Below are 12,590 nucleotides of genomic sequence, written 5' to 3' on the forward strand. Positions count from 1 at the left end.
CAGGAATGGCTCTCCCAAGACTGTCAGTAGTTCTAATGAAATGCTGTCTACTCCCGGGCCTTGTTTCGACTTAGGTCTTTCAGTGCTCTGTCAAACTATTCACGCAGTATCCTATCTCCCATTTCATCTTCATCTACATGCTCTCCCCTTCTACAATATTGCCCTCAAGTACATAGCCCTTGTATAGGCCCACTATATACTGCTTCCAACTTTCTGCTTCCCTTCTTTGCTTAGAACTGGGTTTCCATCTCAGCTCTTGATATTCATACAATGGTTCACTTTTCTCCAAAGGTCTCTTCAATTTTCCTGTAGGCAGTAACTACCTTACCCTTAGTGAGATAAGCCTCTACATTCTTACATTTGTCCTCTAGCCATTCCTGCTTAGCCATTTTGTACTTCCTGTTGATCTCAATTTTGAGACATTTGTATTCCCTTTTGCCTGCCTCATTTTTTGCATGTTTATATTTTGTTCTTTTATCAGTTTTCAATGTTTCTTCTGCTATCCAAGGATTTTTACTAGCCCTCGTCTTATTACCTACTTGATCCTCTTCTGCCTTCACTACTTCATCCCTCAAAGCTATCCATTCTTCTTCTACTGTATTTCTTTCCCTCATTCCTGTCAATTGTTCCCTTATGCTATCCCTGAAAATCTGTACAACCTCTGGTTCTGTCAGTTTATCCAGGTCCCATCTCCTTACATTCCGACCTTTTTGCAGTATCTTCAGTTTTTAATCTACAGTTCATAACCAATAGATTGTGGTCAGAGTCCACACCTGCCCCTGAAAATATCTTACAATTTAAAACCTGGATCCTAAATCTCTGTCTTACCATTATATAATCTATCTGAAACCTGTCAGGCTTCTTCCATGTATGCAACCTTCTTTTATGATTCTTGAACCAAGTGTTAGCTATGATTAAGTTATGCTCTGTGCAAAATTCTACCAGACGGCTTCCTCTTTCATTTCTTACCCCGAATCCATATTCACCTACTACGTTTTCTTCTCTTCCTTTTCCTACTACCGAATTCCAGTCACCTACGACTATTAAATTTTCGTGTCTCTAAATATTGCCTGCCATTCCTGAGAAATAAATTAATATTGTAAGAAAACTTCAGCAAGTTAATTACATCTGCATTGGTGATTTACCTGATATTCTAATACCTTATTCAACAAAAGAAAAAAACAAAAAATGCATTCCTAGTTGTCATTCTGCATTGTTCGAACTGGAACGTTGTCTTGACGAGTGTGAAGTAAAAAAAAGCATAGTTATGATTGTTATGCTGCTTGTAGAAGATGCAACGTGGACGAAAGGTAGCTTCAAAAGTATAAACAAAATGAAAGAGAAAACTGAAAAGCACGAGGAGCAAAATAATCAGTTTGAAAATGTATAAATCAGTTTCAATGTCACTTTTAGGAACCGTCCATTTTTTAATATTTTTGATTCATCAGTCGTCTGTCTGGTTTGAAGCGACCCACCCCGAATTCCTTTGCTGTGCCAATCTCTTCATTTCCGAGTAGAACTTCCACGTAATCAATTATTTGTAAGATGTTTATCGATCTCTCTGCCCCAACAGTTTTTAGTCTATAGAGCGCCTCTGGTACTGAGGGGAATATTCTCAGATGCCCTAAGACATGTTCCCTTCTTCTCGTGAGTCTTCTCGATATATAACTTTCCTTGCCTATTCTGCGGAGAACCTATTCATCCCTCATGTTATGCGTCCACCTGATTTTCAACATTCTTCGGCAGCACCACGTTTCAGACGCCTCAATTCTGTTCGATTTCGGTTTGCCCACATTATACAGTACTGTGCTCCAAATGTACATTCTCAGAAATTATATCCAGTGTTCGATACCAGCAGACTTCTCTTAAACAGGAGTGACCTCTTTGTGTGAGCTAGTCAGTTCGCTATGTCCTCCTTGCTTTGTCCGTCATGGGTTATTTTGCTTCTAAGTTAGCAGATTCTACACTTCTATTTCGTGATACCCAATTTTGGCATTAAATTTTTCCTATTCTCATTTCTGATACTTTCCTTATGTCTTTTTTTCCGGGTTACTATCAATCCATATTCTCTTCTCATTAAACATTTCATTGCATTCCACCGATCCTGTAATTCTTCTGCTCTTTCTCTGAAGATACCAATGTCATCAGCAAATCCTGCCATGGACATATCTTTTTATTTCCATCATTGCTTCATCGTTGTATAGATTTAACAATAAGGTGGAAATGCTACATCCCCTTCTTGCCTCCTTCTTGATCGGAGTCCTTAATTCTTCGTCTTCAAATCTTGTTGTCCCCTATGGATCTAATACATCTTGTATTTCACCCGTAGTTCCCTGTGCCTTACTCCTATCATTCTTAATTTTGAACATCTTGCAACATTTCACGTTGTCGCTCTTTTTCCAGATCGACACATCCTATGAAGGTATTTTGACTTTTCTTCAGTCTCACTTCTACCATCCACCTCAAAGTCGTACTGCTTTTCTGCCGTTGCCTTTCCTAAAGACATACTGAGCGTCATGTAACAGATTCACTATTTTCTTTTAATCATTCTGTGTATTATTCGTGTCAACAGCTTGAATGTATAGGATGGTAAGCTGATTGTGTGACAGTTGTCGCAGCTAATTGTCCTTGCTGCCTTCAGAACTGAGTGATATATTTCCGAATGTCTGCTGATACGACGCTCGTGATTTAGGTTCTACAAAAACGAGTAGTTTGTTGATTGCCATTTCCCCCAATGGCTCTAGATATTATGATGGAATTTGGTAAATTGGAAATTTGTGTTAAGGCTTACACACTAATTAATCTAACTTATGCTAGGCACTACACACGTACCCATGCCCAAGGGAGGACTCGAGCCTCCGACGGGGGTGGTGCGTGGGGGGGGGGGGACCGCGCGAACCGTGGCTAGCCGCCCTTAGACCGCACAGCTACCCTGCGCTGCTTGATACGTTGTCTGTTCCTTCTCTTTTATTTGATGTTGTGTATTCCGGATATCTTCCAACTGCTAACACTAATACTGGAACCCCTATGTCTTCCTTATCGACTCCACTTTGTTCTTCTGTCAAGTCATCAGGGAAGTCTACCTCTCATAGTTGTCTTCAATGCACTCTTTCCACCTGTTAGCTCTTTCCTCTGCGTTTAACATCGGAATATCCATTGTATTGTCCCCATTACCACTTTAACTTCATCGAAGAGTATTTCAACTTCTCTATAAGCTGAGTCACTCCTTCCAACGAACATTTCTTTTTCGAGTTATTGACGTTTCTCCTCTAGACATTTCGTCTTGGCTCCCTTGCATTTCCTATTTATTTCGTGCATAAGTGATTTATGGTGCGGTATTGCTGTCTTTCCTGAGCACTATTTGTACTTCCTCCTATCGTCGAACAGCTGAAGTATATCTTCTATTACCTGAAGTTTCTTTGGAACTACCTTCCTTGTACGTGTGTCTTACTGCCAATTTTAAAGATATCCATTTCCCTTAAACTGAAGTAACTAATATGATGCTTCTTGTCGCAATATCGGTATCGGTTACGACTTTTAGATGCGTCTCATCTCTCCCGGAAAAGAGCTCCTTTTGCGAGGTCATAAGAGGCCAATAATATTTGCGGCACTCGACGCTCCTCATATTCTCTACCTTGCAACCACAATATTGGCTGCCAATGGCAACAGGTGGCGAGAATGGGAGTATCCAACGGCGAGCACAGCATGAGAGTCCGGAGCGTACTTGAAACGCTTGGCTGACCAGTAGCAACAACGCTACAATGCTAATCGTATTGATACAAAGTAGAGCAATGACATTGATAAACAAAGCAAACATTGCATTATATCTACAACAGTTGCCGAACTTCACAGAAAGGAACGCAGGGTATTTCGCGCCGTAAGAAAGAACTGACAAATGAAATATTAGCGTTTCAGCAAGACGAGTCAGTGGAATGGGTTACGACTTATACGCTCGACTGAACGGACAATGAACGTGAGGAGTACGATGATGACGACAGGGCTTAACAAGTGAAAATCATACTGAAACAGTTGTCGAGCCAGATAGTTTATAACCTTGGTCACACAGGGAGCCCCAAACCTCTTGCGCGGTGAAACGTAGTAAAGGACAATCGATGTCCAAGGAGAGGGCACCAAACATAATTACGTACATGGAAGATCATCCGCGTAGTAATAAGATACCAGCTCAGAACACATTTCGTGAAAGACCGCAGCAGTATGACCATGTAGTGCATAAGAAAAAGTACGGATTTTCACGGAGGGACGAAGCGCACTTTCTACAAAATCTGGTGTTTGTGCGTTTCTAGGTGTTCGCTACTATTTACTGGAAGTGAACGATAGTGACCTATTACGTTATGCACATCAAACTGAACATGACATAGATCACAGTGATATCAAGGGAAGCAGTGGATGGTGGCATAACTTCTAACAGTGCTATAGACCTGGAAGATGTAAGAGAACGAAATTTCAAAGAAAGCGTCAATTTGACGATGCACGATAAACTACGGGATGTGCCCGCAAACTTGTAGGTGAGATAAACAAACATATTCCATCTTCAGTAAGGAATTTGTTTTGAACACCGACCAATCGGGCTCTGAAGAGAAAACGCATGTGAAAGGAACGCTGGAAAATAGAGGTAGCAAGAGAGTCGTATCAAGAGCAACCAACATCACTTGCTTAAGGGGTTAATGCACAGTCCTGCTGACTGTTCATCATGATGGTAAATTGGTAGGAAAGTCATTTATTGTGCTGCGAGAAGTATGAGGTGTTCTTCCCCTTACGATTCCTTCTTGTGCGTGTGGCTTTGCACGAGCAGTAGGGAATATTTATATCACGGCAAGCTACAATGGAAAAATGGGCCCATGAATACAGCTGTGGTTAGTGCTCGTTTTGGGCAATAATGCGCCGCGTGAAAGCTAAACTGTAGGATGGAATTCGTTTCAGATCTTGGTTAAATACTTGTACTAATATGTGTGAAGTATGTTAAATGTATCTGAGATATTTCGGACATGGTCACATGCGGCAAGGTCACAGGGAAAAAGCTAGTCCTAAATCCTTGGAACGGTTTCAACCAAATTTGGTACACGTTCTAGTTAAGCACTGGAAAGAAATACTTTCGGGGTAACACTATCAGCCTCTTTCTGCGGTGGAGTGATAACGTGTTGAAAGAAAGAGTGCAGAGGGGATGGACAAAGAGAAAGGCAGGAGGAGATGGACAGAGAATGGGGTGGGGCAGATGGACAGAGAGAGCAGTCTGACAGAGGCAGGCTAGTGCGAAGATAATCAGATTGGGGCAACTGAAGATGCACAGAGGGAGGGGACGGAGGAGGTGGACAGAGAGATCGGAGGTGGGTACAGACATATTGAGAGGGAAGGAGTAGATGGACTAACAGATGACTGGAATAAATACATACTTGAGTAAACCTGCGTACTCAGCTAATTACCCTATAATCGTCTCTTTGTCGATTTACTTAATTGACAAACACTCTATCCTGATTCAGCCTCTGCATTTCCCTTTTCAGGTTTTCTATTTTTCTTACTACGTTCAAATTCTAGACTTTACATGCTGCGACACGGTGATTGTTTTCCCTTCACTTTCCTTTCCCGATATCTCATGGTCGTGTCCTTTTTGGTAGCTCGTCCCCGTATGAAAGGGGGACTAGTCCAGAACCTCTTGCCAAAGGAGAGATCATCGTGACACTTTTTCAATTACAGGCAGAATTTCCTGCGGATACACAATTTTGGTTTCTAATGCAGTGGTTTTCATTGCGTTTTCCATCCTTAAGCCATTGCTCATGCTGATTTTTCCTCCTTGAGGGGTAGTTTCCCACCCGAAGGGTAAGAAAGTGCCCTAAACGATTATCTGCTCCTTTGCCCTCTTTTACAACGCGTTTGACAGAGCGAGAGTAACTTCTTATGCCAGTAGTCTGTGGCTACCTTTTCTGATGGCGCCGTAGTAAGACAAGTGCTTAAAATTGATAATCTATAAATCAGTCAGTATCACTACATGGAAAATACTGTCGTGATATGAGTTGCAGTAGACCTTTGTAATGCGAATTTTTTCCTTCGCAAAGAACCGTCAACATTTTTCAATACACTTGATGAAGTTCCATGCAACGTCTTTGACTATACAAGGGCAGGTAGACAAGCGTATCCAGTGCGTTGAAACACTGTCATTCGGTGGGATGGGTTCCGTCGACGTTCGGCAAAAGCGCACGAGAGTGTTCGAACGAATGCATCACAACAGATGCGACTTTGAGTCGTCACACCTTTCCCCATCGAAAGTGAAACCTGGGGTGGAAGGAGGGGAGCACGAGAATGATGTGACTGAAAGGACTCAGAACTGTACATTAGCACCCTGTGTAACCTGCTCTTCTCACAGTCTACACTCGCAAAAAACTGTAATCCACGTATTTTAGTTACTGACTTACAAAAAATTTTAGAACACTCATGCACTCATTTCTTCGGCTTAACCGAGTACTACGCAGCTACTAAAAGTATGGAAGGAATTAAACGTATGTCTGTCGAGTTTCGGAGACACGTTACAGCGAGAGTCTTGGTTGGGTCGTTTTGAGGGGGCCAGCTGGAGTGGCCGAGCGGTTCTAGGCACTTCAGTCTGGAACCGCTCGACTGCTACGGTCTCAGGTTCGAATTTTGCCTCAGGCATGGATGTTTGTGATGTCCTTAGGTTAGTTGGGTTTAAGTAGTTCTAAGTTCTAGGGGACTGATGACCTCAGTTGTTAAGTCCTATAGTGCTCAGAGCCATTTGAAACACTTTTTTTGTTTTGAGGGAAGAGAACATACAGCGAGGTCATCGGTCTCATCGTATTAGGGAAGGGCGGCGAAGGAAGTCGGCCTTGCCCTTTCAAAGGAACCATCCCGGCATCTGCCTGGAGCGATTTAAGGAAATCACGGAAACCCTAAACCAGAGTGGCCGGACACGGGATTGAACCGTCATCCTCGCCAATGGGAGTCCAGCGGGCTAACCAATGCGCCACCTCGCTGGGTTAAGTCTTGGTATAACAGGATTTACCGAGGTGCAATACTTTTAAGAGAATGTATTTAGTCCGAAATTTATTCTAGTATGCCGATTCTTTACCCACAACATGACCCAGGTCACAGAGCTTGGAATCTGAACAGGTCCCAAAGACCTGTCCCGTAAACCTGTCTGCTCTGTTGCTTACGGCTCCAAATTATTTCAGCCATATCCGATATCTTGGCTTCAGTGAGATCGGTCGTCCTCCAGTATTGTAACACCGCTCCTTCCGTTCATAAGCAATTTTTAGATTATTTCGGGTGCACTTGCAATTAGCACAACCTGTGCGAGGTGCAGCTGGTCCGGGAGCGTGTCGTTGAGCGACCACCAATTGAAACAGGCAAACATACGTTTGGCAAGTGTTATCTTGTGATCTTCGTTAATCGCAGTATCTGCTCTATAAACTAACCACGACAATACTATCTCCTCGGGTGTGGTTGCAATGATGAAACGCAATGAAGGCTCCGCGAAAATTGCATTCCATACGTTCCAAAACACAAGGGTTCCGATAATAGAGCGTAGTAGTGCAGTGAGCTACCCCTGTTTCAAAACAAAAATAGCGTTAGACAGGAAATTTGAACGCGGATGCAATTGGAAATTAAAGCGGTGCTAAGCCCAAAGTTTTCAAATATCCCTTGCAAACACATAAATGAATCTCGAGACATGTAACTAGAAATTGGGAGCAACCTGCAATAGAGTGTACAGACACCTACACAAAAAAGCATGCCCGTTACTCTCTCTAGAGCGTGGGAACAGACACACGTAATCTACGTATGATTTATACATTGGTCTAGGAGCAGCATCAGGAGTCAAAACGCAGGTTTGCTGATACCGCAGACATTGTATACAACACCAATCATTTAATCTGTTTGTCCAGCACCTTCCAGGCGAAATTCCATCTAATCTTCATCCGTGTACTGAAAACACCCGAATCACCACCCAGTGGCGTTTCAGGACAATAACTGAACACGAAAGAAACTAAAGCAACCGGCAATACGACTATATGACTTCGATCTCTGCGGTCTACTCTACACAATAAGTTGCTCATCACAAAATTGGGCATATCCGTCTCCCCCTTGTACAAATGTTCAACTGTGTATGAAATCTTATGGGACTTAACTGCTAAGGTCATCAGTCCCTAAGCTTACACACTACATAACCTAAATTATCCTAAGGACAAACACACACACTCATGCCCGAGGGAGGACTCGAACCTCCGTCGGAATCAGCCGCATAGTCTATGACTGCAGTGCCCTAGACCGCTCGGCTAATCCCGCGCGGCCGTCTCCCCCTTCCTTATCCTTCCCTTAACAGAACTTACGGTCTACTTCCTGCTGTTCTTAACTTCTCCAAAGAGCACTGAAAATTCACTAAGAGTGGCACAGCTTTGATTACTTAATGGTTCTGGTGAACTCTCCCTAGGAAGTCTTCTGATAGTGTTCGTTCGTGTCCTGGTTAAACATCTAACACAATCCATGCATCACGACGATTTCAGTGTCACGAATATACCTAACTTTAAACTGAAACACTGATAAACATACTACTGATCTAGCGATTCACCTGGTACACCATCTTATTGCCAGTACACAAACGAATGTCTAGTCTAATAGTTGGTGTTACAGATGCAGATTAAATTTCTCGAGGGTGGAGGAACGAACTTGCTAGCGCCTCTAGTATCGAGAGGGCCACAAACGGGCCCTTCATTTATAGTAGAACGCACCTAGTGGAATCGACCAGTGATTTTTCTGCAAAGGGGCTTTTTTCGTGAGTGTCCCTTAATATAGCGTAGTATGTCACTTAGGCTTCCCTGACTTGCAGAGTTCTTTGTCATGTGATCACCCCACACATTATTGCAAACGAATCCGGACGCTCGCTTGCGTTACTAATTTTAGCTTTCTGCAACCTAGGAATAAATTATAGATAAAAGTAGATTGATAGAAGGAGAAACAGGACTCAATAGAGAAGATAACGGGATCTAGTTGTTGTTGTGGTCTTCAGTCCTGAGACTGGTTTGATGCAGCTCTCCATGCTACTCTATCGTGTGCAAGCTTCTTCATCTCCCAGTACCTACTGCAACCTACATCCTTCTGAATCTGCTTAGTGTATTCATCTCTTGGTGTCCCTCTACGATTTTTACCCTCCACGCTGCCCTCCAATGCTATATTTCTGATTCCTTGATGCTTCAAAACATGTCCTACCAACCGATCCCTTCTTCTAGTCAAGTTGTGCCACAAACTTCTCTTCTCCCCAATCCTATTCAATACCTCCTCATTAGTTACGTGATCTACCCACCTTATCTTCAGCATTCTTCTGTAGCACCACATTTCGAAAGCTTCTATTCTCTTCTTGTCCAAACTAGTTTTCGTCCATGTTTCACTTCCATACATGGCTACACTCCATACAAATACTTTCAGAAACGACTTCCTGACACTTAAATCTATACTCGATGTTAACAAATTTCTCTTCTTCAGAAACGATTTCCTTGCCATTGCCAGTCTACATTTTATATCCTCTCTACTTCGACCATCATCAGTTATTTTACTCCCTAAATAGCAAAACTCCTTTACTACTTTAAGTGTCTCATTTCCTAATCTAATTCCCTCAGCATCACCCGATTTAATTTGACTACATTCCATTATCCTCGTTTTGTTTTTGTTGATGTTCATCTTATATCCTCCTTTCAAGACACTGTCCATTCCGTTCAACAGCTCTTCCAAGTCCTTTGCTGTCTCTGACAGAATTACAATGTCATCGGCGAACCTCAAAGTTTTTACTTCTTCTCCATGAATTTTAATACCTACTCCGAACTTTTCTTATGTTTCCTTCACTGCTTGCTCAATATACAGATTGAATAACATCGGGGAGAGGCTACAACCCTGTCTCACTCCTTTCCCAACCACTGCTTCCCTTTCATGCCCCACGACTCTTATAACGGCCACCTGGTTTCAGTACAAATTGTAAATAGCCTTTCGCTCCCTGTATTTTACCCCTGCCACCTTCAGAATTTGAAAGAGAGTATTCCAGTTAACATTGTCAAAAGCTTTCTCTAAGTCTACAAATGCTAGAAACGTAGGTTTGCCTTTTCTTAATCTTTCTTCTAAGATAAGTCGTAAGGATAGTATTGCCTCACGTGTTCGAACATTTCTACGGAATCCAAACTGATATTCCCCGAGGTCCGCTTCTACCAGTTTTTCCATTCGTCTGTAAATAATTCGCGTTAGTATTTTGCAGCTGTGACTTATTAAACTGATAGTTCGGTAATTTTCACATCTGTCAACACCTGCTTTCTTTGGGATTGGAATTATTATATTCTTCTTAAATTCGGTGGGTATTTCGCCTGTCTCATACATCTTGCTCACCAGGTGGTAGAGTTTTGTCATGACTGGCTCTCCCAAGGTTATCAGTAGTTCTAATGGAATGTTGTCCACTCCCGGGGCCTTGTTGCTGGAATTATCTGACTATCAGATCAACAGCCCATGCATCCAAGTTGCAGACAAGAATAATATACAGAAGAATGTGTATGAAAATTGAGGATCTGTTACTTGACTATCAGTTCGGCTTTAGGAAAGGTAAAGGCAGCAGAGAGGCAATTACAACTATTTTCAAAGATGGGGCACCTCCACGCCCACACCAGCGTGGTGACCAAACGAAAAGTTCTACTGTCACCTCCGTATGTTAGTTCTAAAATCGTGAGTCAAAGGATGCGGGCTGTAATGCTGTCCATGCGTCTGAGTAGGATTACTCATTGACATGATCCATCAGGAGACAGAAAGTCTAAGAAAGCGAACGAAGGGTAGCGGTTTGTTATGGCAGAGGGGAAAAAAGTTCCTAGGCAAGCGAAAAAGGAAAAAAAAAAACTCTGCGACAGTAGGACTGGTAGTAAGGGTAATAGCGACTTGCTAGCTGCGACAGTGCATGCAAAGTGTGGTTATATTAGTGCGAGGTATCGTGCATCTTTACCTTTGTCGCTGCGGGTGCTCTTTGTCGGGCCTGCTGCAGCTGCTGCGTCCCTGTAACACTTCAATGTCGTCATACATCAGTGAGCGATCGGTCATAGACAAGCTCACAGTTTAGGGTGTGTGTGTGGCTGGTTTGCGTGCTGTGTGCTGTACGGTTTCCCTGCGATTACCTGATTTTCGGCGGGTCGAGTATCTGGGGTTGCTAGTAGTAGCTGTGTTGCAGGGGCTCGCCAGTACTGTGGTGTTAGCGTGCTATGGACCATAAATATTTAGTTTCTTGCTAAATGTGTCTTTGGTCTATTATGTTTCCAGCTATAGTTGTGGTCGTAGTTACCCAGAGAAAGGATAAAGGGGTTACGCGAGTGTCTCGTGTTTCTGTCCAGTTGTGTGGAAAATTTTTGGAATACCTGGAAGATATCTAGCCGATATTCCCGGTGAAGATCCACGATGCGTGTTTAGAGCGGAGCGTTGCTTATAATTCTGAGTATTTTGTTCTGTATGAACCGCAGACGGTGCAGGCGTGTGGGCGTAGCGTATTCCCAGACGGGAGCAGCATACGTCATCAGAAGTCTGATAAGTGTGGTGTACATTGACCTGGGCACCCTCATATTCAGTTTGCTACGTCTGTTAAGCATAGGGTACAGTTGTTTGAGCCTCGAGTTTGCTTTGTTGGTCACGTGGTGAATGTGGTAGTTTCCGGTCCAGGCAGACACCGAGGTATTTGACCTCCTCACGGAAACGTAGTGGGCGTGCGTATAGTGCCATTGGGTTGCATTGTTGATGTTTGCGCACTAGTTTCGGTATCCTAGTGAACAGAACAGCGTCGCACTTGTCGACGTTCACTCTAACACTCCATTTCACCAGCCAAGGCTGTGCCGCTCTGAGTGCAGTCTGTAGTCGAGAGTTAAAGTTATACGGCTTCCAGTCTTCCTCGAGGATGGCAGTGTCAACCGCTTAGATTGCCACCGTCATGTTTCGTGTAGCTGGAAGCTCATTAATGTAGAGGTTAAACAGTAAGGGCCCTAGGATGCTTCCTTGAGGTAGGCAATTATAACGTTGTGGTTGAGAATGAAAGCGAGGCTTAAGAAAATTCATGACACATTCGTAGGATTTCTAGAGCTGGAAAAGGCGTTCGACAATGTGAAATGATGAAGATGTTCGAAATTCTGAGAAAAATAGTGTAACCTCCCAACAGTTAAATAATATAATTATATAATTCACATTCCTCGTAACCTCCCAATAAAAAAAGTGACAAATCTCTCAATAAAATTTTGACTCACTTATAACCTTTCAATAATTGTCTGTGAATTTAAACCTGTAAATTTTGGGCGTCAGCAGTGCTGCGTCATGGCCCTGAAAGATCATACTGAATAAATTGAAAATTCTTACCTCAATAAGGTCGCCGGATAACGCGTGTATATCTGCTCCTGTAAGAAACTTTTCTGGCACAGCCGAGTGCAATGCTGGCCGATAGATTTGTCATGTATAAAAAAGAATCAACTGACTTTTCTTTACAATAATCGGGATGACCATCGATTGGAGATATTAGGAAATTCTTTAAATTGAGATGAATGATTGTCAAAAGTTACTTTTTATAA

Source organism: Schistocerca nitens, chromosome 6, assembly GCF_023898315.1.
Source record: "Schistocerca nitens isolate TAMUIC-IGC-003100 chromosome 6, iqSchNite1.1, whole genome shotgun sequence".
NCBI classification, from domain to species: Eukaryota; Metazoa; Arthropoda; class Insecta; order Orthoptera; family Acrididae; genus Schistocerca; species Schistocerca nitens.